The sequence below is a fragment of the Acomys russatus genome, chromosome 16, assembly GCF_903995435.1.
Source record: "Acomys russatus chromosome 16, mAcoRus1.1, whole genome shotgun sequence".
Classification (NCBI taxonomy): Eukaryota; Metazoa; Chordata; class Mammalia; order Rodentia; family Muridae; genus Acomys; species Acomys russatus.
Genome location: NC_067152.1, coordinates 18,022,763 through 18,045,996, shown reverse-complemented (window position 1 = coordinate 18,045,996; position 23,234 = coordinate 18,022,763).

The following is a 23,234-nucleotide window of genomic DNA, read 5'->3' as shown; positions in this document are numbered from 1 at the left end:
TATTGTAAAACAGGTGTCTCACATGCTTGGTTAGAGTTACCCCAAGATATTTTATATTATTTGTGGCTATTATAAAGGATATTATTTCCCTATTGATTTCTCAGCCCATTTGACATTTGCATACAGAAGGGCTACTGATTTCTTTTTTTAGTTAATTTTGTATCTACCCACTTTCCTGAATGTAATTATCAGCTGTAGGAGTTCTTTGGTTGAATTTTTGGGATCACTTGTATATACTACAATATCATCTGCAAATAGTGATACTTTGGTTTCTTCCTTTCCAATTTGCATCATATTGACAGACCTGGTATAGGGGAGGCCCCAGGGAGTTTATGGGGGTCTCCCCAGCTGAGACTTCTAGGTGCAGGAGATACAGAGCCTGAAGTGGCCATCTCCTTTAGCCAGAAAGGACTTCCAGTAGAAGGATAAGAACCCCAACACATGCAGAAAACCTTCAACACCAAATTTGTCTTGCCTACAAGCTGTGCAGAGACAAAGATAGAGCAAAGAGTGAGGGAATAGCCAACCAAAGATTGTCCCTACCTGAGATCCATCCCATTGGAGAGAACCAGTTCATAACACTATTAATGCTTCTCTGCTATGGTTATAGACAGTGGCCTAGCATAAACTCCTCTGAAAGGGTTTACATAGTAGCTGATGGAAACAGATGCAGAGACTCAAAGCCAAAAATTAGACAGATCTTGGGGAGTCCTATGGAAAAGTTGGGGTGATGATTGAGGGAGCCAAAGGGATCAAGAACTTCACAAGAAGACCTACAGAGTCAACTAACCTGGGCATATGGGGGAATCACAGGAAGTAAACTACCAACCGAAAAGCATGCATGAACTATTCCTACATGTACATATATAGATGTGCAGTTTGGTCGTCATGTGGATCCCCCAATAAGTGGAGTGGGGGTCTAACACAGGCTTTACATCTATGGGGCCCAGGGTTGGCTGAGGTGGGAGTCACTCTAGGTCTATTGGGGCTAGGAGATGGTTACTTCTAGTGTTTCTCTTTAATTCTTGCCATTTGGAGTCTGGTCACAGCCGGAAACACTATCTCATCTATATTTTAACACTTGAACTCTAAGGCCAGTAATCTGGCTATTCAGAAACTCTCTCTTGTCTATGCTTTCACCCTTAACCTCTCGGGCTGGTAGCCTTGCTATTTGGAGCCACTGCTGGCAAAGAAAGAGAAAATGACACGTAAACATAAACATGGAGAGCTCCCACAGATAACTCATAAACATACATAAAAGTACAAACAACCAGACAGATGGAAACATATTTGGTGGACAGCAAATGGAGGAAAACTCCAATCAGCTTTTTTCTGTCTTCAATTTTTATATTATCTTTTAAAACTAACCTCATTCAAAAATATATACAACCATTACATAAAGAAGGAATTAACAGCAGGACTATTGATTCTAAGGTCTTTCATTAGAGCTATATCTAACTAAATATTTTCATTTATTATAAGTTTAAAGCAGTAGTTTTATTTAGATGATTATTCTGAGTTCAAAGCAGAAGTTTTATCTTTTTCTTATATCAAATATATGTTATGTGTTCCAAGCAATAGTTTTTTTCTGTCAAGGATTTTCTAAGGAAAAATGTCTTGTTGTGTATAGATAACCACTGATTATTTGTTTCTATGATCATATGGTCTTTCTTATCACGTTGTACACCCGGGCCTTATCTTTGCACTAAACCTAGAATGAATGTATTTCCTTGATTATTAATTTGTTCTTTCATTCTTTTTTTTTCCTTCTTGCTGTAATTCACATGGAGGTTCATAGAACTTCTAACCATTTTTGCTATATTACAGGAAGGTCTAAAGTTATTCGATCCAATTAGAAACCATTATCAAGAATTCTAAAATCATCTGCAGGAAATCTGCCGAACAGAAAAAGTAGAACCTATGAAGGAATAATATTATGCTATAGGCAATGAAAGTCTATTCATGTTCAACGGCATTACCCCAGGTAGATGGAACAAGCATGGAAAGGCAGTATAGCAACAATAGCAGTCTTGACACAAAAAATCCCTGGGGCTTTGCCAAAACCAAAGATACATCTATTTGTCAGCAGTGCAAACATAAGTGAGATGCCTCTAAGAAGCTCATTTGCTTGGTTTTTCCAACCCAGAATATAACTGCCCTAACAGGGGCCCTCTCTGATTCTGCTGCCTACCTTTGAATGCCATTTTCCTAACTGGGCTCCCTTATCTGGCTTCAGTGGGAGAGGATGCACCTAGTCTTGCAGCAACTTAATGTGCCAAGGCAGATTGGTACCTATCGGGGACCTCCCTCTTCTCTGAGGAAAAGGAGATGGAAGAAAGTGGGGGGGGGGGACTGGGAGGAGAGGAAAGAGGGCTACATTCAAGATGTTGAATGAATAAATAAATAAAATGTTAAAAATAAATAAATGTGATTGTATTTTAGGCTAGCTCTATTAATTCAGGAATATCTCCAAAATTTAGCTCTACTTCCTTTAATCATATTTTTGACCAAAAAAGTGATAGTCACTGTGAGGCAGTTCTCACAGACTCTGGATTCTGAGGACTTGGAAGTGAATGTCCCTTTTCCCATGGCCACTTTTGACTTTTCAATATACTTGAATAGAGTACTGGAGTAAAAGATACTCTGTTTTGTAATGTTTGCCTCTGTCAGAGAACGCCATAGTGTTCACAGACAAAGCGACTTCTCATCTCACCATCCCACCCCATAAGGATAATTTGTGACTTTAAGAGCCTAATATCAGACAGAACTCTCATGACATTCCCTGTCCCCTGTCCCCTAGGAAGTCTAAATGAATCCTGAATATGGTTTCAGTTAGAGTTGCCTAAAAGAACCTTCAATACTGAGCACTCTTTCCTTGAACCTGCAGCCTAGAGACCCCTGATATTTTTTTCCCAAACATCATGTACCTTGCTCTCCACCTTAAACTCCTATGAAATAGAAAACATGACTTCTTGTACGTGGAACGAAACCCTCACTAGCATCCACATGCAGCTGATTTTTACCAAGTGTGAACTGAACCAAACCCAGGTTTGTTGAGCATTTTTTTTCCTTGGAGGGGAATATGGCTAGCAAGAGAACAGCATTGGAGGATTTTTGCCCTTTGATTCTACAACATGAAAGTGTCTTTCTTCTCTTTCAAAGACATACACAGAATCCATGATGATTTTGTCTGTTTGTGTTGCTCTGTTTGTTGTTTTACGTCTTCTTTCTGGGTGAAACATACTGACTGTCAGCTGTTCTCAAATCACAAATGGTGTTTCTCTCTCTCTTGCTTGTGGAAAAAAAACACATGCAACACACATAGAAATGGCTGCCCTATGAGCATATAAAGGGTGAGAAAATCCCCCTCAGGAACAGTCATAGGGGAGGGGAATAAGGGGAAAATGGGAGGGAGGGAAGAATGGGAGGATACAAGGGATGGGATAACCATTGAGATGTAACAAGAATAAATTAATAAAAAAAAAAGAAAAAAGATATATTATGGTGGATATATATTTATCATATAATGTATACTTGAATAAATTTTTTAAAGAAATTAACTTCAAAATTAAAAAAAATGGCTGAAGAATTTATTGATGTTTTTTCTTTTAAATATCCTGTGCAGTTTCTCTTGAGTTGCATGGAAGAGTCTCTTTCTTGAATACTTGTCTTGTTAACTGATGCAACAATCTGTAGGCAGCTCTCCCTTTCCATACATTTTATAGGGTGAATAGCTGACTTTGCCTCTATTTTTATTTCCTTATAATAATTTCAATGTATTATTAGGCTTTATTGTTTAATTGGGTGGAATTTTTTTCCCAAGGGAATTAAGTAAACCAATAAAACAGTGGGAAATTGGAGTTATGATGGCTAAAAATCAGTACTTACAGACCTTAAGAATCTTGAAACTTAAGAATCAGCCTTCAAGAATAATATCAAGACTTTTCTGATTTGTGGATCATTAGAAATGAAGTGCTTCCTTTAAATTTGGGTTCAAAAGGTAACAAAGAACATTCAAGCATCTTTATTTTTAGTTCAGTACAGCATTACAAAACTGCTTTGTTGTTACAAGCATTTTCATAGGAAAAGAAATAACTCTTATCCCAACAGAAATACTGCCAATATAAAGGACTAATGAAAACACTGAAGCCTCCTATCACTCTGACATGTTGTTTCTATTTCAGTGTAAAGCTTCAGTTCTTTTAACAAGTGTTGGAGGGGTGTGACAGAATGATTCTGTTAGGTAATGAGACCATTTCCAGAAAGGTTTCCTCACCAGCTACCTTTCTGAATCTATGACTCTGCCATGTAACAATAAAATGTCTCCCTTGGGATTCGTAGGGATGCCTTGGAAGGAAGAAGCAGTGTCTGCTCTTCCAGAGGACATGAGTTGGATTCCCAGAATGTACATCATAGCTCACAGCAATCTGAAACTGCTGTTCAAGGGGATCCATCGTCTTCTGTTGGTCTCCAAGGGCACCAGACAAGCACATGATACGCATATATACATGTAGGCAAAAATCTCATATACATCAAATAATGTTTTAATGTTTGCATTCTTAGAGTGTAACTAACCTACTTGAACAAATCTAGAGTAGAGAAGGGATTATGAGGATGGAGAGAAAGAGAGAGAAGAAGAAGAGGAGGAGGAGGGGGGGGAGGAGGCAAGAAGTTCCACGTAGAGGCTGAATAATCGGTTACAAGTTTCATTCATTATTCAGAGGAAAAACTATGTGATCTGACAATACAACATAGGGAAAAGATGACAAAGGACCCCAAAGACGACAAACACATAAATGGTTTTCCATGACACCAGAGTATAATTTGCATAGGATCAACCCACTAAATTCTAATCCATGATGATGTTTTCGCCCAATATCTGAGAGCATGCCCTTCACTTTCTCCTAAAAAGACTAAATACTATACCCATGTGTCTTGGTGTGTATGGGGTCCAGATATCAAATTAGTTGTTAGCGGTTCAAGGACGTCAAAAGTACGGCACTGCTAAGAAAGCAGCTGGGATGTATGTCTCCTAATGATTTCTACAGCCTCTGTTACGTTGTTTTTCCTTCTAATATTGTGAACTTTTTAACTCTCTTGTTTCTAGCCACACACAAATCACTCTCTTCACCTTCATTTGGTGAGGGAGCTTGTCTATTTGTAGCATTCCTTCTTTGGAAGGCTGCTTTAACTGCCTTCACGCTAACAAAAGGCTATTCTAGCTTGGCCGTTCACATCTCTCACCCTTGAAAGGCAAAGATAGGAAAACCTCACACTGGCTTATTTGCAGGCCTTATTTTCAATTCCTCTTTTAGGGCAATATTCAAGGTACTTTTATTATACTGACCTTTTCTAAACAGATTGTCAGCAATATGCCTAAATATTTTAATAGCAGTGGGTCTAGAATAGCATATTTACTTTGAACAGTGGCTGCTTTGGGAAGCCTAGGAATGCTCCAGAGTCCTCTAACTATGGCAAAGGTGCTAAACTCAAGAGAGAGCAGACCAAAGTTATAGCCAGAGTTGCAGGGAGCCCCATTTCTTCTCATTTAAAAACAGGATTCCAGGAAACACATAAATGGTTTTCCATGACATCGGAGTAGAATTTGCATATGATCAACCCACTAAATTCTAATCCATGATGACATCTTCACCCAGGATTTGACAGTGTGCTCTCTGCTTAATAGTTAAACTGGGAAACATGAAATTTACTTTGTTAAAAATATGGTAAGGGCCCAGGCAGTGCCAGATCATGATACATCATAAGGTGTTGACTTAAGCATGAACAAAATATTTCATCTTGAGAAATACTTATGCTGGAGATAAAATTAATTATATAATCAGAAGTTGGAGTTGGCTCTAATTTCACGCAATAGTTTGTGGGAAAGTTTGATATAACACTAACATGTTCAAGTTCTCTCCACTAAATTTTTTTTCAATCGCATTTTGATGCGCTTGCAAAGATGGAATACAAACATCTTAAAAGGAAACATATTACTTTCCCATATTATATTCAGAACCATCATTTTGAAAACTACTAGATGCCCAGGTGCCACAAATATATATGCATTGACCTTGCAGGTAGATTTAAAAATATCTATCAACAAACAAATATCCTTGTGGCTTAAAATAAAACTGAGGATTATACAGAGAATATTGGTGGCTAAGAAATATTGAATGTCATTAGAGAAACTTGAACTCCATTTTGTGGCCTTCTAATGATTGCACACATATTTCCTACATGCTTTACCAGGCCTTCTCAAGATCCACAGACTTAGCCTATTTCTTATTCCTACTGTGATGTAGAAAGCAGCTATGTTAATTTGCATGAAGGCTAAGAACACAGGGGCCATTATAATATAAGCTATTATAGCAATCATGTTTTAGTACATCAAATAGAACTGTTAGCCTTGATACAGTGCCTTCAGCTAACAGATAACATAATCATATGCAGTTCTCGGTACTAACACATTATTTATCCAATTTCAAAGTATATTAAGATAATTCATTTTATCAGAAAAAACATTAAATACATTTATAACAGACATTTTGCTGATTAATCTTTTAAATGTCATTAGGCTTTAAAAATAAACTAGACTAAAATACTTACGAACAAGAATAAAATTTGCTGCAAATTTACAATGCAGTATTATTAATGTAGGAAACATTTTTACTTCTGTAAATTATTTTTTATACATTCCCAACAACAATCTAGTCTGCTAATACAGGTCTCCTTTTCACATAGAGAACACAGAGTAGGGGTCTCGGTCATGAGGAAACCCCATAACATTGCAAATATGTAACTTTGGATAAAAGCATCTCCACTGGCAAGAGCAACCCCTCCAACAGGCACCTACACTTTGTACAATAGTTGACAGCTCTTTTAACTAAGAGGTGATGTGAAATGGTCCATGGGCATGAGTTTTCACAGCTGTACATCCCTGTTTATGGTAAACTTATTCAAAGACTTTATATGACTCTTCACAGCTTCCAAATAACGGAAGATACTTTGCCAAAAGGAAGGCACTGCATGATAACTCCCCTTTCTTGCTTTCTGCAGGGTTGCCTTTATGTTTTATTTGTTTATGGGCAAAGAGGAGTGGGCTGGGGAATACATTTGCATTGGCTAGCAGGTCAACAAAGGACATAAATGGTGAGGTTCCCAATGTCACACACCAGGGACTTTCTCGAAATTCACCAATCTACTCCTACTTTCAGTTTTACAAATTATTGTTCTGTCAAATGGAGCCCGGTACCAAAGAGTCTAGATTACAGATGTTTGAGAAGATAACAGTTTTCTTTATTTTACCTCATAATGGGAAGTTGAATTGTGCATCAATCTTTGAACACACAGACTGACATACTTTGCCAACTTTCCAAGGTTTAGAAACATCAGTCAGAATGCAATAGCATATATGCTGTAATGGCATATGGTGTAAGATTTTAATTCCAGCCTTCGGAGGCTGAGACAGAAGGATTGTGACAGTGTGGACAGTTCAGTTACATAATGAGTTCTTGTTTCAAAATACCGAAAACCAAAACCAGTAAGTGTGTGTTGGGGGGGGGGGGCACAGCGTGGTGGTAGGAAAATCCTAAAACGGCAGCAATAGCTTTTATCATTTATATTAAACTTTTTAAAGAGATTGTGTTTGTTTAGGAGTTTTAAATTTGGATGAAACCTTTAGCTTTATGAACAAAATATAAAATCACCATGTAATCAGAGTGAGAAACTGGGCCCCAAGACTGAGAGTGTGCTCCAAGCAGTAGATGAAGATGCACAGGACTGAGGGTGCTGATCACAGGCTGGACTTCATAGCGAAAACCAAAAGTTCACATGCCTTCGCTTTTGTCCTCTTGCTCTTGCTGCCAGTGCTGCCAAATATCCACTCTGAGCTCACTTTGTTATCCAGGTTCCACGGTACTCAAACTCAGTTCTTCCCTCCCAGGATAGATTACTGTAGAACAATCCAAACTGTACTGTTGAAACAAATTGCTTTGCCCATTCTAGAGATGCTGGGTGGAGACTTTTCATTTTAACAGTTTTTTCAGTGGAGTGCATACTGCTGGCCCACTGGCCACACTTTGTACACTGCTGTCTTTTATACAACTTAACTTTCCGGCTTTGTGGTAAGTAACTCTTATTTCAAACATTTTCCTCTACCTCTCAACATTATTGTTTCTTTTACACTGTAAAGCCTTAGAGTATGCGAAGTTGCTAAAGTACGGAAAACATCAACAGTTGAACGAAGTTACCTTCTATCTCGTCATCCTCCCCTACCCAAGTGTAGCCAATCTCACTTAGCTGATCAAGCATGTAAGATCTGAATTAGAAAATTTACCCTACAGTGTACATGGATGACTTGGGGATTTATGAAATAAATGAAATGCACTTACTTGTTTTTTTTTTTTAAACTTGCTAAACTAAATGTATGATTCCTTCCGTCATGAGAGCATCGTTTAAGTAGGCAGTTAGGAATAGGGTGCCATCTTGAGATACAGCCGATCTCTTGCTCCTTTCAGTTTGTCTGGAGAAGCTCTTTATGGGGAAGAAGAAAAAATACCTTCCCACTCACTGCTGATACATATAACTCAAGGAGAACCAATTTCAGCAGTCCCTCCAGTGATAACAGCAACTGTTGAATGAGACAGCACCCCTCAGCTTTTCAATGGGGTTAGAGGGGAACTGGAGAGGATATTATTTCAATATCCATTTGGTCCTTTCTGGATCCTTCAGGAAAACTGAATTAGTTTTGCTTTTCAAGTGAGAGAAAGCCTACTTGATATCTCCAAAAAAATACAGAAGGTGAAACTAAAATATAGAGGTATTTACAATATAGCTGTCTTAAAGTACATAAGTGAATAGAAATGATGGATAGATAGACGATAGGTAACATAGATGATAGATTGAGAGATAGATGATAGATAGATAACATAGATGATAGATTGAGAGATAGATGATAGATAAAATTAGATAGATAGATAGATAGATAGATGACAAACTCATAGATAAATGATAGATAGATTGATGATAGATAGATAGATAGATCAATAGATAGATAGATAGATGATAAACTCATAGATAAATGATAGATAGATTGATGATAGATAGATAGATAGATAGATAGATCAATAGATGATACATAGGTATAGGTGATAGATGATACAAAAATACAGATGATAGAGAGATGTTGATAGATGATTGACATGTAATAGATTAGATAGGTAGATAGATAGATAGATAGATAGATAGATAAAAGATGAGGTGCACATTATATCAGTAATTTAGACATGCTATTTTAGCTCATTGAAAGCAGACTCTAGGAACAAAGATGCCCTTCTTTATTTCTTCTAAAATATTCTGTTCTGGTGCAGGATGATCCGCTGACTGTGTAATGAGGAGAAGAAAAAAAAAAAAAACAGGAAATAGCTAAGTACTAAAAGCATCATACTCTAGAAAAGACATAGGGATCTCCAACAGAGGAGGCTCTTCTTTATCCCACTGTATAAAAATGTAAGAAATAGTAGGAAGCTCATCCATTTAGGAAACAATCAATCAAGGGCTCCTGCTGCCTCCTATAACTTCAAAGTCAATTTCTGCTGGATGATGTAAGCCTTTGAATTTACTGATGTTACCTTTGTCTTTTCTTTTAATCAGGCTACTCTGGCTGTGTCTGTTGTATGTTGCCCACACCTAATAATAATGACTTGCTAGTTTTCTACTGCTTCTGTTTGTTTTATGTTTTTATGTTTGTTTCTCTCCTTTTGTTTGTTATGCACTTAATATACCCATGTAAAATGGAAATCAGAGCTTGCATAGACAGTTTCTTGTCTGCATAATCCTGTTGATTGGTACATTAGTTTGGAATATACAGAATATTGAATCACAGAAAGAATTTTAAAAGAAAAAATACAACATTTTAGCACAGTTTAAGGAATTGGCTGGTATCATTGTTATACTGCATATATTTTTACATAAAATATTTAAGAATAATAGGACTGTGATTATAGTTCAGTTGGTAGATTTTCCCTAGGTATAAAGGAAGCCTCAAGTTTTTACCTACATAGAGTTCCAGCACCTAGAAGGTAGAGGCCAAAGGATCAGAAACACAAGATCATCCTTGAGTACATAGTGACTTTGTGGTCACCTTAGGATACATGAGACCTGTCTCAAAGTAAAAACAAAAAGGCAACATTCTTTTTGTTTTCTTTTTTTAGTGCCTTCTATTTCCCCCAGAGGAAGGCACACCATAAAAATTTCTATTTCCTGCTTAAATTTTCCCCACGGTGCTAGAATCAGACTCACTTCTAGGCAAGCTAAGCAAACACCCTACCACCGATCTGCACCCTCAGCTCTTGGTGTTGTGAGGCAGGGTCTCACTTCCGCAAGCTGGTCTTGAGCATACATCAGAAGATGACTTGGAAGTTGTGAACCTCCTGCATCACAGTCCCCAATGCCTGGCTTAGAATCTTATTTGATGCCATTGATATTTTCTCACAGAAAATCACCCAAATATCCATATGAAATTGAAGAATAATAAAATTGCTTTCCCAAACTGGCTGGTTACAAAATTAACTAAAAAAAATAAAATAAAAAATCAGTAGCCTTCCTATATACAAATGACAATCATTCAGAGGAAGAAATTAGGAAATCTATACCCTTCACGTTAGCCACAAGCAATTTAAAATACCTAGGAGTAACGCTAACCAAGCAAGTGAAAGACTTGTTTGAAAAAAAACTTTAAGTCCCTAAAGAAAGAGATTGAAGGTGACTTGAGAAGATGGAGGGATCTCCCTTGTTCGTGGATTGGGAGAATCAACATAGTAAAAATGGCCATTTTACCAAAAGCAATTTACAGATTCAATGCAATCCCTATCAAAACACCTACACAATTTTTTAAAGACATTGAAAGGTCAATTCTCAACTTTATATGGAAAAACAAAAAACCCAGAATAGCTAAAACAATATTATACAATAAAAGAGCCTCAGGAGGAATCTCCATACCTGATCTCAAGCTGTACTATAGAGCAATAGTAATTAAAACAGCATGGCACTGGCACAACAATAGGCCGGTTGATCAGTGGAATCGAATCGAAGACCCAGATATGAATCCACACACATATAGTCACCTGATTTTTGACAAAGAAGCCAAATCTATTCAATGGAAAAAGGATAGCATCTTCAACAAATGGTGCTGGTCTAACTGGATTTCTACATGTAGAAAAATGCAATTGGACCCATACTTATCACCATGCACAATGCTCAAGTCCAAATGGATTAAAGACCTCAATATAAAACCAGAGACACTAAATCAGTTAGAAGAAAAAGTGGGGAAGAGCCTGGAACACATTGGCACCGGAGACAACTTCCTGAACAGAACACCAACAGCCCAGGCCTTAATGTCAACAGTTAATAAATGGGACCTCATGAGGCTGAGAAGCTTCTGTAAGGCAGGAGACACTGTCAAAAGACCAAAGCGACCGCCTACAGACTGGGAAATAATCTTCACCAACCCTGCATCTGACAAAGGTCTAATATCCAAACTTTATAAAGAACTCAAGAAATTAAACGCCACCAAACCAAATAACCCAATTGAGAAATGGGGCTCAGAATTAAACAGAGAATTCTCAACAGAGGAATATCAAATGGCTGAGAAACACTTAAAGAAATGCTCAACATCTCTGGTCATCAGAGAAATGCAAATCAAAACAACTCTGAGATTCCATCTTACACCCATCAGAATGGCTAAAATCAAACATTCACGTGACAACACATGCTGGCGAGGATGTGGAGAGAGAGGAACACTCCTTCATTGCTAGTGGGAATGCAAACTAGTACAGCCACTTTGGAAATCTATCTGGTGCTACCTTAGAAAACTGGGAATAGGGCTTCCTCAAGACCCAGCTATTGCACTCCTTGGAATATACCCAGAAGATGCACACAACAAGAAAATTTGTTCAGTCATGTTCATAGCAGCCTTATTCATAATAGCCAGAACATGGAAACAGCCTAAGTGTCCATCAGTAGAAGAATGGATAAAGAAACTGTGGTACATATACACTATGGAATACTACCCAGCTATTAAAAATAAGGAATTCCCGAAATTTGTGGACAAATGGATTGAACTAGAAATGATCATAATGAGTGAGCTAACCCAGAAGCAGAAAGACTCAAATGGTATATACTCACTTATAACTGGACACTAGCCCAAGGGGCAGGTCCCATGAAAATCTGCACCTACCAGGAAAGTGGGATAGAGGTGAGAACATCCTATTGAGACTCTAGGTGAGAAAAATATAGGGGATAGGGAAGTAGGTGGATCCAGAGGGTCCTAGAAACCTACAAGAGGAACATTATGATGGGTGGATCTGAGCCCAGGGGTTCTGCTTGATCAAAGGCACCAACCAAGGACAAAACATGCAACCATCATCAAACTCCTACCCAGATCTAACCAAGGGACAGAACATTCTCCACAGTTAAGTGGAGACTGGGGACTGACTGTCACAGGATCTCTGGTGCCCCATATTTGGCCATGTCCCTTTGGTGGGGAGGCCCAATGGCACTCGGAGGAAGGATAGCAGACTACCAAGAAGAGACTTAATACCCTAGCACCATATTCAGGGGCAGGAGGTCCCCCTTGGTCACAGTCATAGGGAAGAGGGATTGGGGTGAAAGTGGGAGGGAGGGAGGAATGGGAGGATGTATGGAATGGGATAGAAAATGAGATGTAATATGAATTATCTTATCTTTCAATAAAAACGTGTTTAAAAATAAATAAATAAATAAATAAAAGGAATTTGAATGACACACACACAAAAAAATTGCTTTCCCAATTTTTTCTTCTTTCGAAACTCTCTAGTTTGAACTATACTCAAAATACCTTTGTCTGATAGAGTTTGGTAATTTAGATAGAAGTTAACCTCACTCCTTCTTTGCATTCATTATGCATTGCATTGTTCTAGAAGCAAGTTGACTTATAGGGAAAGACTGGGAAGCATCACAAGTAACCAGGCTCCTCAGCCTCCTTGGGCATTTGGTAATGCTAACTGAATCAGCTAATTTCTCAACATTGTTTTTTAAAAATCTACTTATGAAAAACTAAGCTATGAGGAGACTAGAAGAGAGGGGTGAAGGCTTCATGCATGCACCAGTTCAACTTCTCTATGTTCCCTGAGCTATGTGAATATTTGGTGTGATAAAGCACTCTATAGGGTACTGAAAGAGAAATCTGGCTACCAACCCAGCCACAAAACCCTCCACCTATAATCTGTCCTCCCTGCAAGGTGCTAGGTTAATGGTGATACAGAACTTGTAATAGTGGCCAACCAACGTCTGGCTTAACTTGAGGTCTACAAACATGAGAAGAAGTCCATGTTCTATACTGCCTGGATTGTCAAGAACAAGAGATTGAGCTGGCCCTGACCTGAGGACATGGGAGAAGGTGAGCCAGCCCTGTCCTGAGGACATGGGAGCAGGAGAGCAGGCCCTGCCCTGAGGACAAGGGAGTGGGTCCTGATCCAGGGCTCGGAGTGAACCTCATCTTAACAACTACCCCATGTATGACCTGCTGGAATACCTGAAAGGGCCAGACCTACAGATTCAAAAATTAAGAATCTCCTTGACACACAGCAACAACAGGATATTCGACAGCAGTCCCAGTGAGGATCTGGTAACGATAGTGTAGGCCTCCAACCAGACCCATGACTTGTAGCAATGAACATTTGAAAGTAAACATATGTGCACAAAAACCTATGCTGCATGATACACTACAGCTTCTGTAACAAGATTTTTGTCTGTTTTATTTTACTGGAGGGAGAAGAGGGATTTTGGTGCATAACGTGTAAATCATAGACAATCAATAGAAATTAAAAAAAAAAGAAAAAGGAAAAGAAAACAACAACAACAGTGAAGCAACTCTTTTAAGAGACTTGCTGCCTGGTGTAACTCATCAAAAGAAGCCAAGAAAAAAATAGATCAAGACCACACAGAACTGTCAAAAAGCAAATATATATGTGATTGAATATAGAATATATTGAATGAAATGATTCCTAGCGATATTGAGATATACTCATAGATTGCTACATGTCCAGGCCTCATCAGAGAAGCTTCCTTCAGCATCAGATAGGAGCAAGTGCAGTACCCAGAGCCATTATTAGACACTCTACATCATGTGGAGAGTCTAAATTAGAGCCCCTCACCTCATAGCTCATGGAACTCTGAATAAGAGGAGAAGGAAAAATTGTAGGAGTCAGAGGGGAGTCAATTAAGCAGGGTTCATATGGGCTGACCCAGACTGAAAGAGCAAGCAGGGCACCTGCACGGGGCTGCAACAGGTCCTCTGTATATATGTTATGGCAGTTGGCTTGGCGGTGTTGTGGAAATCCCAACAATGGACAGGGTATGTCTCTAACTCTTTTGCCTGCTCTTGAGACTCTTTTGGACTCGTTTCCTCCTATTGGTTTGCCTTATGTAGCCTCGATAGGAGGAGTTTTGCTTTGTAGCCACGATAGGAGGGGTTTTGCCTTGCCTTTTTGTGCTTTGATTTGTCCTGTTTAGCTGTTGTCTCTTTCTGAAGAGGAAACGGAAGGGGAGTGTATCTAGGGGAAGTAAGAGGAAGAAGAAGAAACATGAAGGAGTGGAGGAGGGAGATCGTGGTTACAATGTATTTTTTTAAGAGAAAAATCTATTTCAATTAAAAAGAAAAGAAAAAGAACAAGATCCAAGTAAATATGTTCATAGGATTTTTTAAAAAGCACTTCACAGTACTATAAGGTTAATTAGTGCTAGACTTAATATTTATACATTCCTGATTCCTATTTTATATGAGTTAGATTATGTAAAAATATTCCTTATATATCTAATTATATTTAGACTTAATTACAAAGAATTTGGAATTCTGTAACATTTTAAATTATTGCTGAATTTTAATAATTAAAAAAATTAGCTACTAAAAAATTTCTGGTTGTTTTAAATACAAAAACTGTTATCTGTGCCCCCAATATGTACATAACATAGAATTTGTCAGTTGCCTAAGGACAGTATTAGGAAAAGGCTGTGCTTCTCAGTTATATGTATGATGTATTCCCAGGTCCACACAATTATCCACAAACTGGAGTGGAGAATTAAAGAGATATGCAATTTAGAAGAAAGATCATGCAAACAGCTCCTTGATTTTATCATCAAATCTCTACTTTACTGAAGCAGATTCTTATTTTAGAGAATTAAAATGGTAGATTTGTCATCTCAAATTGGCTATGTGCATTTAGAACACAAGTGGTACACGTCTAAAAATTTCGGCCAGCATTTTCTCTCCAAAAACTCACAGGCCATATACCCATTTCCCTTGTCCTTAAAAGAATTCCTAGAGAAACATATAATGTCCTTTTAAAGATGGTATTAAATGTAAGTATTTTATCCTAACTTATTTTTCATATATTCCAAATCACAAAGACTTCTTTTGTGAGGAGGATAAATATTATCTTTGTGTGTTTGTACTTGATATTTAGAAAGATGAGGCATTAGGATCATTGTAACTATTCTCAGTATGCTCTCTCTCTCTCTGCATGAGTCTGTGCCTCAGATGTAAGCTCTCAGCTTCTTCTTCAGTGTCATGCCATGCATGCTGCCACCTTCCCCACCATAATGATCATGGACTCAACACGTAGGGAATCCTGATCCCCTGAATGAAGTGATTTATTTTATAATTAGCTTTGAACATGAAGTTTGCTCATGGCAATAGAAAAGTACATTTTCTATCTATATTTATATATAATTCTAATGGCAACCTCAAGAGATAGTTATAATTACGCTCACTCGTAGATTGAACTTATGGAGGAAATCAATCATATAAAGATGGGAGGGAATAGTCAGCACTGGTCTATCATCACATCTTCCACCTCTCACGCCAATCCATGTTTTAAAAATCTACTTTATTTATCTAACAAGGCTTTATTCTCATTCTTTCAATGGAGGCTCATGGGTTTGAACATTTGGTCCACAGATGGACATGATCTTTGAGGCGGCACCTGGCAGGAGTGAGTAATTCACCAAGGTGGAGCTTGAGGCTTCTTAGCCCAGCTCCTTTTGCTTTTCTCTCTCTGCTTCCTGACTATTGATACTGTCCCTGCCAGAACAGACAGTATCCTTTCTTAAACTGTAAACCAAAATAAGCCCTTCTATTAAATTCTTTCTTAAACTATAAACCAAAATAAGTCCTTCTTTTACATTGCTTATTATAATATATTTGGTCACAACAACGAGAGGAACAATGAATACACCAACCAGCTGCCATTATCCTTCAGAGACTTTGTCCCTTTAAAAAAATCTCATCAGAGCTTTCTAATGAAAATCTTTTAGAGAAAACTTTCAAGTTTACCTTTCTGTACATGAGATAAGTCATAGTGGTTTTTTGTTTGATTGACTTCTTCTTTATCCCCTAGGTTGATGTCAACTATCAAAGCAAGAAAATAGACATGAAGGACATTCTTTATCTCTGTACATTATATCATTTCTACTCCTCCGGGCTTTCAGAAAACTGTAATTAATGAAAAAATTGAAAATTAATAGCTGGGCATGGTGGCACATGCCAATAATCTCAGCATTCAGGGAGGCAGAGGAAGGCAGATCTCCATGAGTCCAAGGCCAGCCTGGTCTACAAAGTAAGTCTAGGACAGTCAATGCTCCACAGAGAAACCCTGTCTCAAAAATCAAAATCAGTGAAGTGGACCTAGACATTAGTCCGGTGAATCACTGAGATGCTGCTGAGTCAGTGAGCAATACATAGGCCTTCATCAGTTGAGCTGACGGTACAAGGTACTGATTCTTTCATAATAACACATATGATTCATCTCCTGCCTGAAAGAACCACAATTTTATAAGGCAAGAAGAGTTTAAGGGCCCAGTGTAAGGACACACTTGAGGTTCCAACCTCAAAAATCACTGTCATATGCCAATTTTTATATGAAAAGACTAAATGAAGATCTATAGTGTTTCATAAAAATTCACAGTATTTTTTAAGACAACGAGAAAAAAATGTTCTTTTTCTGTGTCACTTATATGATAGGTTTATGTTTATCTATCCAACATTGTTTACATATGAACATAGTGTTTAAATATGATCATGGGAAGGCCAGCAGACAAGAGCCATTTCTAACTATGTGGAGGATAGAAAGAAGGAGCCAAGTATACACCTCCTGCTTCCTTTCTTCGTCTGGAAGAGTCTATGCTCATCACTGCTGAAGCCATGTTTAGTTTGCTCATGTGGACTCCTAGTGAAAAACATTACAATAGTGAAAGCGCATCATGGAAAACAAGTAAAGGTTTACTTTACACAGCAGTTGGGTCTGTGCAAACAGAGATTCTGTGTCCCCCATGCTTCATTCTATTTCTGATACATCTACCTGCTGCGAGCTATTATGACTCACTGTCCTTAAAAGTATACAACACGAAATTTCATTACACAATCACTCTAATGCTCAAGAATGGGTGTTCCCTCTTTTCTCACCAATTCTTGTAACAGTAGAGACAGGAGGCTTTTATGAGGAATGGGGCAATTTTAAGTAACTGTACAACCTACAAATTCTTTCAAAACAACCACTGTTCTTGTAGTACTACTAGAAGAAAAATGTTAAAAACAGAAACACAAGAAACAAGGAAGAAAGATGAAATAATGGTGGTCTAGTGTCGGTATTCTGCCCTCTGTTAAGTCCTCCGTGGGAACATCCTTGTCTAGGATTTTGCATTTAAATCAATCAATGCTTGGGCTACCCAGTGTATGAAAAGGCAACCGAAGATTTGGCATCTACATATGAGAAGCTTACAAACATTATTTCAACTTGACAAATCATAATTTCTTTTTCACAATCCATAAAATGATACGTGTAATGTAATTGGACCATCTGTCAACTTGAATTGAGAAAACATATACATTTGTAGAAACTGAGTTTATGGCCAAGGGTAATTAAAGTTGTTTATTTATGAGGAAGCATCCCACAAGATACAAACAGCAACAAATCAGTTGAAAGAATGCTTCATGTTTCCTCCATTTATATTTACCACTGAACTTCATGAGCAAGATTAGTGTCTTTATATTTTCTTTTGCTGAAAAGGGTTAGTTTCTTTCAGTATAACAAATTTATATGTGAATATCATTTATAAATTTCACATATTAATTTTTAAAATTGAGTATAAATTTATCTATATTAGTGAAGAATACATTTAGAGAAATGTGAATATAACAAAGTATTCTCAACATAGGGAAATATATTGCTTGTTATGATGATAAATATAGTTGTAACAAAAGTGAATTAAAATTTTGCAAATTATTTATGTCTGACTTAAAGCACTGCTCAGTATGATCCTAGGTGTCTTCTTCACAAAGCCTGTGAAATTTTTCTATTTCTTTTGTCAAGGGCCTACGATAAAGGAGTCACTTCAGCTTCCCTAGGTCCAGACTTAGATCTGTCTTCTGGTCATTCCTTAACTTGGGTAAGTTGCTTACAAGAAGTGTATTTTGAATATTATATTTTATCAGCTAATTTAAATTTTAAAAGTTAATTCTTTGACAAGTTTATACAATGTACTTTCATCACATTCACCATCCGAATCCTCTTCCCAGACCTGTCCGTCTTCCCACTCACCAAGCCTTATAGTGTGTGTGTGTGTGTGTGTGTGTGTGTGTGTGTGTGTGCAAATAAAAAAATCAGGAAACAGATATTCATTTCATTTCATAGAGTCCTGTTTCTGCTGGCCAGTTATTTCAGTGTGTGAAGGCTGCATGAGGGCTTCCCTGGAGTGTGATGGGTATACAAGGTTTAGTTTGAATAAGAATGACATCCATAGACCCATATGTTTGAATGCTTTGTCCCCAGTTTGGGGAAGGAATAGGAGATGTGACCTAGTTGGAGGAAGTCAGAGTGTCACTAGAATGGTCTTAGAGGTTTCAAAAGCACAAGAGAGGCTCAGAATATCTCTCTCTCTCTCTCTCTCTCTCTCTCTCTCTCTCTCTCTCTCTCTCTCTCTCTCTCTCTCTCTCCTGCTTATGAAGCTCTATACTACTGGTCCAGAAATAATATCATGTCTACTTGATTTATACCATGATGATCATGGGCCCTCTGAAACTGTAGGCAATGCTCCAGTTAAATGCTTTCCTTTAAAAGTAATGCCTATGTCATGCTGTCCTTTATCCCAATAGAGCAGAAACTAAGACACAAGGTGTCACTCTATTGAAAAAAATTGACTTTTCCTCCCCCTGGGAAAAAAATAACTCCAATCTCTAACATTTATTACGATGTGATAAAATTTCTTCCCAACATACTAAGCATTTGGTAAAATATTTTCTATTTGGCAGCACAGCTTCTATTGCAATGAAATATTTAATCTTATATTTTGAACATTATTCTTTCATTTGGAGTAATATCTTTGCAATTTCTATTTCTTAGATATTGGAACTCAAAGGGAAATTCTATTTTTTCCACCATTAGTGATTATCTGCTTTCAATTCTTTTATATCTCCTTGACGCTTTCATAAATCTTTTCACTATTACACATTTGTTTTTAACTTATATTGGAGTTTCTCTGTTTCTTTTTAATTCTTCCTTGACCTTGTTTACTTGCCTTAATACTCTGTAGAAAAGTTACTAGGCTTATTTATTTTGCCTATTTAGGGGAAACTATGATGTACTTCAGGAAGGAAGAGGATAACCTGAGCTAATCGATTCCCCCCTTCCACTATGTGATCCCTAGGAATATAACTTCAACTATCAGGTTCAACAGCCAGTGCCTTTACCAACTGATATTTCTTGTTGGATAGAACTATTTCTCTATTTGTCTGGTGATTATCTACTTTCTCATGACTCTGAATGAAATATAAAAGCAAGACGCAAATGCTGTAGTGGAATTCAGTATCCTGTTGAACGAACTTGGTTCACATGAAGTTGGCACAGCAGAGTAAACATGTCCTGAGTCCCTGTTGTCAGCATTTCTTGGTAATTTTTGTATCCCAGGGGGCAACCTTCCTTCCCATTTGAGGTTGGATGTTTGGAAAAATCCAGAACAGGAAGCATCATTTTTGTTCTTGAAATAATAAAGAGAAATAGCTGTGTTATCAGTGATCATTGCTTAGATATTTTTATCAATTTATTTCTAATAAATAAATGCATCTGCTCTTCTTTGGTTATTGAGGAAGGCTCTCTGTGTCTGTGGTACACCAGAACCAGAGAATAATCACCCACACTTCTTTCATGTTTCCTTCAAAGGGAAAAATGTGGTACCCGATCATCCTTTATAGTAACTGAAACTTGAGGTCTCACTTTGAGGGTTCAGTGTATTAATGACTACTTCAAAGTACTAAACGCTGTATGGTATTTCTCTTGCTTACAGCCTTCTACACTTGAGAACTAGAAGTTCCATTATACGTATGTTGACTTCCACAGATGATCTGTAACCATTTTATGTTCACTTCATCCTGCTTTATTTATCTCCAACCTTTTTCCACCGTAACAATTGTTTTATATGTCTCTCACATACTATATACTATTTTTCTTGTCTGTTTATTCAGGTTTTTACCTTCAGGGCTTTGGAAGAAAACAAAGATATTCTTATTGTGTAATGTAGCATATATATTGCCAGAATCAATGCTTTGCCTGTTTGTCATTTAGCAAGGTTCTAAAGAATCATTGAAATCACAAGTGAAGATTCTTCATATTCCAAAAGAAAATCTGAGCACTGTATTTTCATGTGCTTAATGATTTTGGTGTATATGTCTATTTAATCCTACTGATTCTTTATGTGCCAGTTGGTTCGACTCATATTTAACTATGAACTTGTAGATTATGTTTTAATGTATATGTACATTTACATGTGTTATCTTATTTGATTTCCCAGTACCACTTTTCCTTGTCTCTTTAACAGCTATCATATTGCCTCTTTCTTTCTTTCTTTCTTTCTCTCTCTCTCTCTCTCTCTCTCTCTCTCTCTCTCTCTCTCTCTCTCTCTCTCTCTCTCTCTCTCTCTTTGTACTGAGTTGCATTTGACTTCTGTTTCACCAAGGAAACAGATCCCTCTGCAAGCCTACCAAGTGAGTGATGACAACTAAGCTAAACCCATTATAAAAACCATTATCCTTTTTTCCACTAAAAATGTTAGCCATTCGTATGCACAAAGGAACATAAATCTGGAAACTTAGATAGAATAATTGTTTTAGTCTTCTTGCCTGCTAAACATAAATAGACAAGATCACATGATTACTAGCAACTTTTGTTTGGTCATACAGAGCCAGCTGTGTTTGGCATTGTGGCCGATATGATGGTTAGGGGAGCACAAAACCAAGAAATTGACAGAAAGTTAAATAATACTCCTAACTTATGTTTAAAAATTCATGGAAAGATGTTCTCTATAAGGTGTTCGAATACAATTAGCCAAAACACCATGACTGTAACATTCATATAATCCCTGATAATTTCATGGTTCTTCTTGTTGTATGTATTTTTTATTTATGTGTAATAATATAAATGTATATGCCAAAAAAATTTACAAAAATTCATGAGCTCCAAAAGAATCAGCTAAATGGATTGTTGCATGAACTATAAATGTCCGTCATCTAAGGCCAAAGATAGTTGAGCATATTATCACCAGAAACAAAATCCACTACTGACATTCAAACACTATGATAACACTTCTGAAAACATGATATTTGAGGCTGGTGAGATCTATCAGCAGGTACGGGCACTTGCTTCCAATCCTGAGGCATTCATTTCAATTTTGTGAATTCATATGACAGAAGAAGAAAATTAATTATTGCATGTCCTCTTCTAAACTCTACAAGCACACTATAGCCTGCATACATACCCAGACATGTGTACACACACACACACACACACACACACACACAAACAAGCAAATAAATAGATGTAAAATTTACAGTATTAAAGAAAAAGGGACAAATATATTGATCTTAGTTTTCTCAACTTGAATCCAAGAGCATTCAACTTTAAATGTCCTAGATTGAAAGCTGAAGACATTTCTTTTATGTTTCACAACTACACTTATTGACTGTCTCAGTAAATATCAACCCTGGACCTGTGGCAATCTAAAAGAAATCTCCTGGACTTCTGAAAAGTACTATTGTCTTAACTGGTGAGAAAAAAGCTCTACAGTTGCTAATTTTAAAACAATTTTTAAATGTGTTTTTAAAAACTGACAATAAATAGTGAAATTTTTCTTATTTCATAGCTAATAATTTCCTGGTAAACACTAAAAGAAAAAAGAGTGGATAGAAAACGCCTTTCCCTAGCTAATGCCTGACAACTCCTAACATGCCAGATGCCAATTGGTGAGCAGTGATTTTTGTCATTAAGATCTACTTAATTAGCTGTGTTAGTTGTAGTAAAGATCATGTCTTCTCCAAATCCTGAACAAAGTCCTGTGGCTATGAAGAGGTGTTGAACTGATAAATGACTGCTGTGAATATGAGGAGAAGGGGGAAAAGGGAGCAAAGATGCAAGGCTCTGATCTGCAAGAATCCAAGCACCATTCTGGGCTTCAGAAGAGGGATCAGGGATCAGTAGCTAGAGAACATGTCACATAAATAAAGAGCCACAGCCAAGGTCTCCAGCACACACAGAAAACCAGAGTGAGTGTGGTGATCCATCTGAAATCCCAGAGCTTGATTGACAGAAACCAGAGATCACATAAGCAAGCCGGTTAGCTAGTTTAGCTAAACTGGTGAGTTCTGGGATCAATAAGATATCCTACCTACACAAATAAGTGTAGAGGGACAGTGAAGACAACCACCATCAACTTCAGGCTTCGAGATATAGACCCATATATATGTCCTCACACAGATGTGAACTTGCTTACACACACATACACACACACACACACACACACACACACACACACACACTTAAAAACATAAAGTGCATGAGTCAACCAGCCAGAGGCACAGCAGAGATGCTATATATGTTTACATGTTCTCCACATCTGGGGAAACATTAAAAAAGCAAAGCTTCTCAATGCAACTTCATTCTACTACCTAAGCGTCCTTTCAAGGGCACTAAGCTTGACCATGCCACCAGATATATCAGCATTGTTGTTACGCTTAAAGCCTGAATTTTTGCATGACTTTAGCTGTCACTAAAATTTATGTTTCCATAATAACTTATACCAAAAGGACACATCGGAGAGATGGAGCTGCTTGGGTTCCTGTAGGGAAGAGCTTTGAATTCCAGAAGCATTCT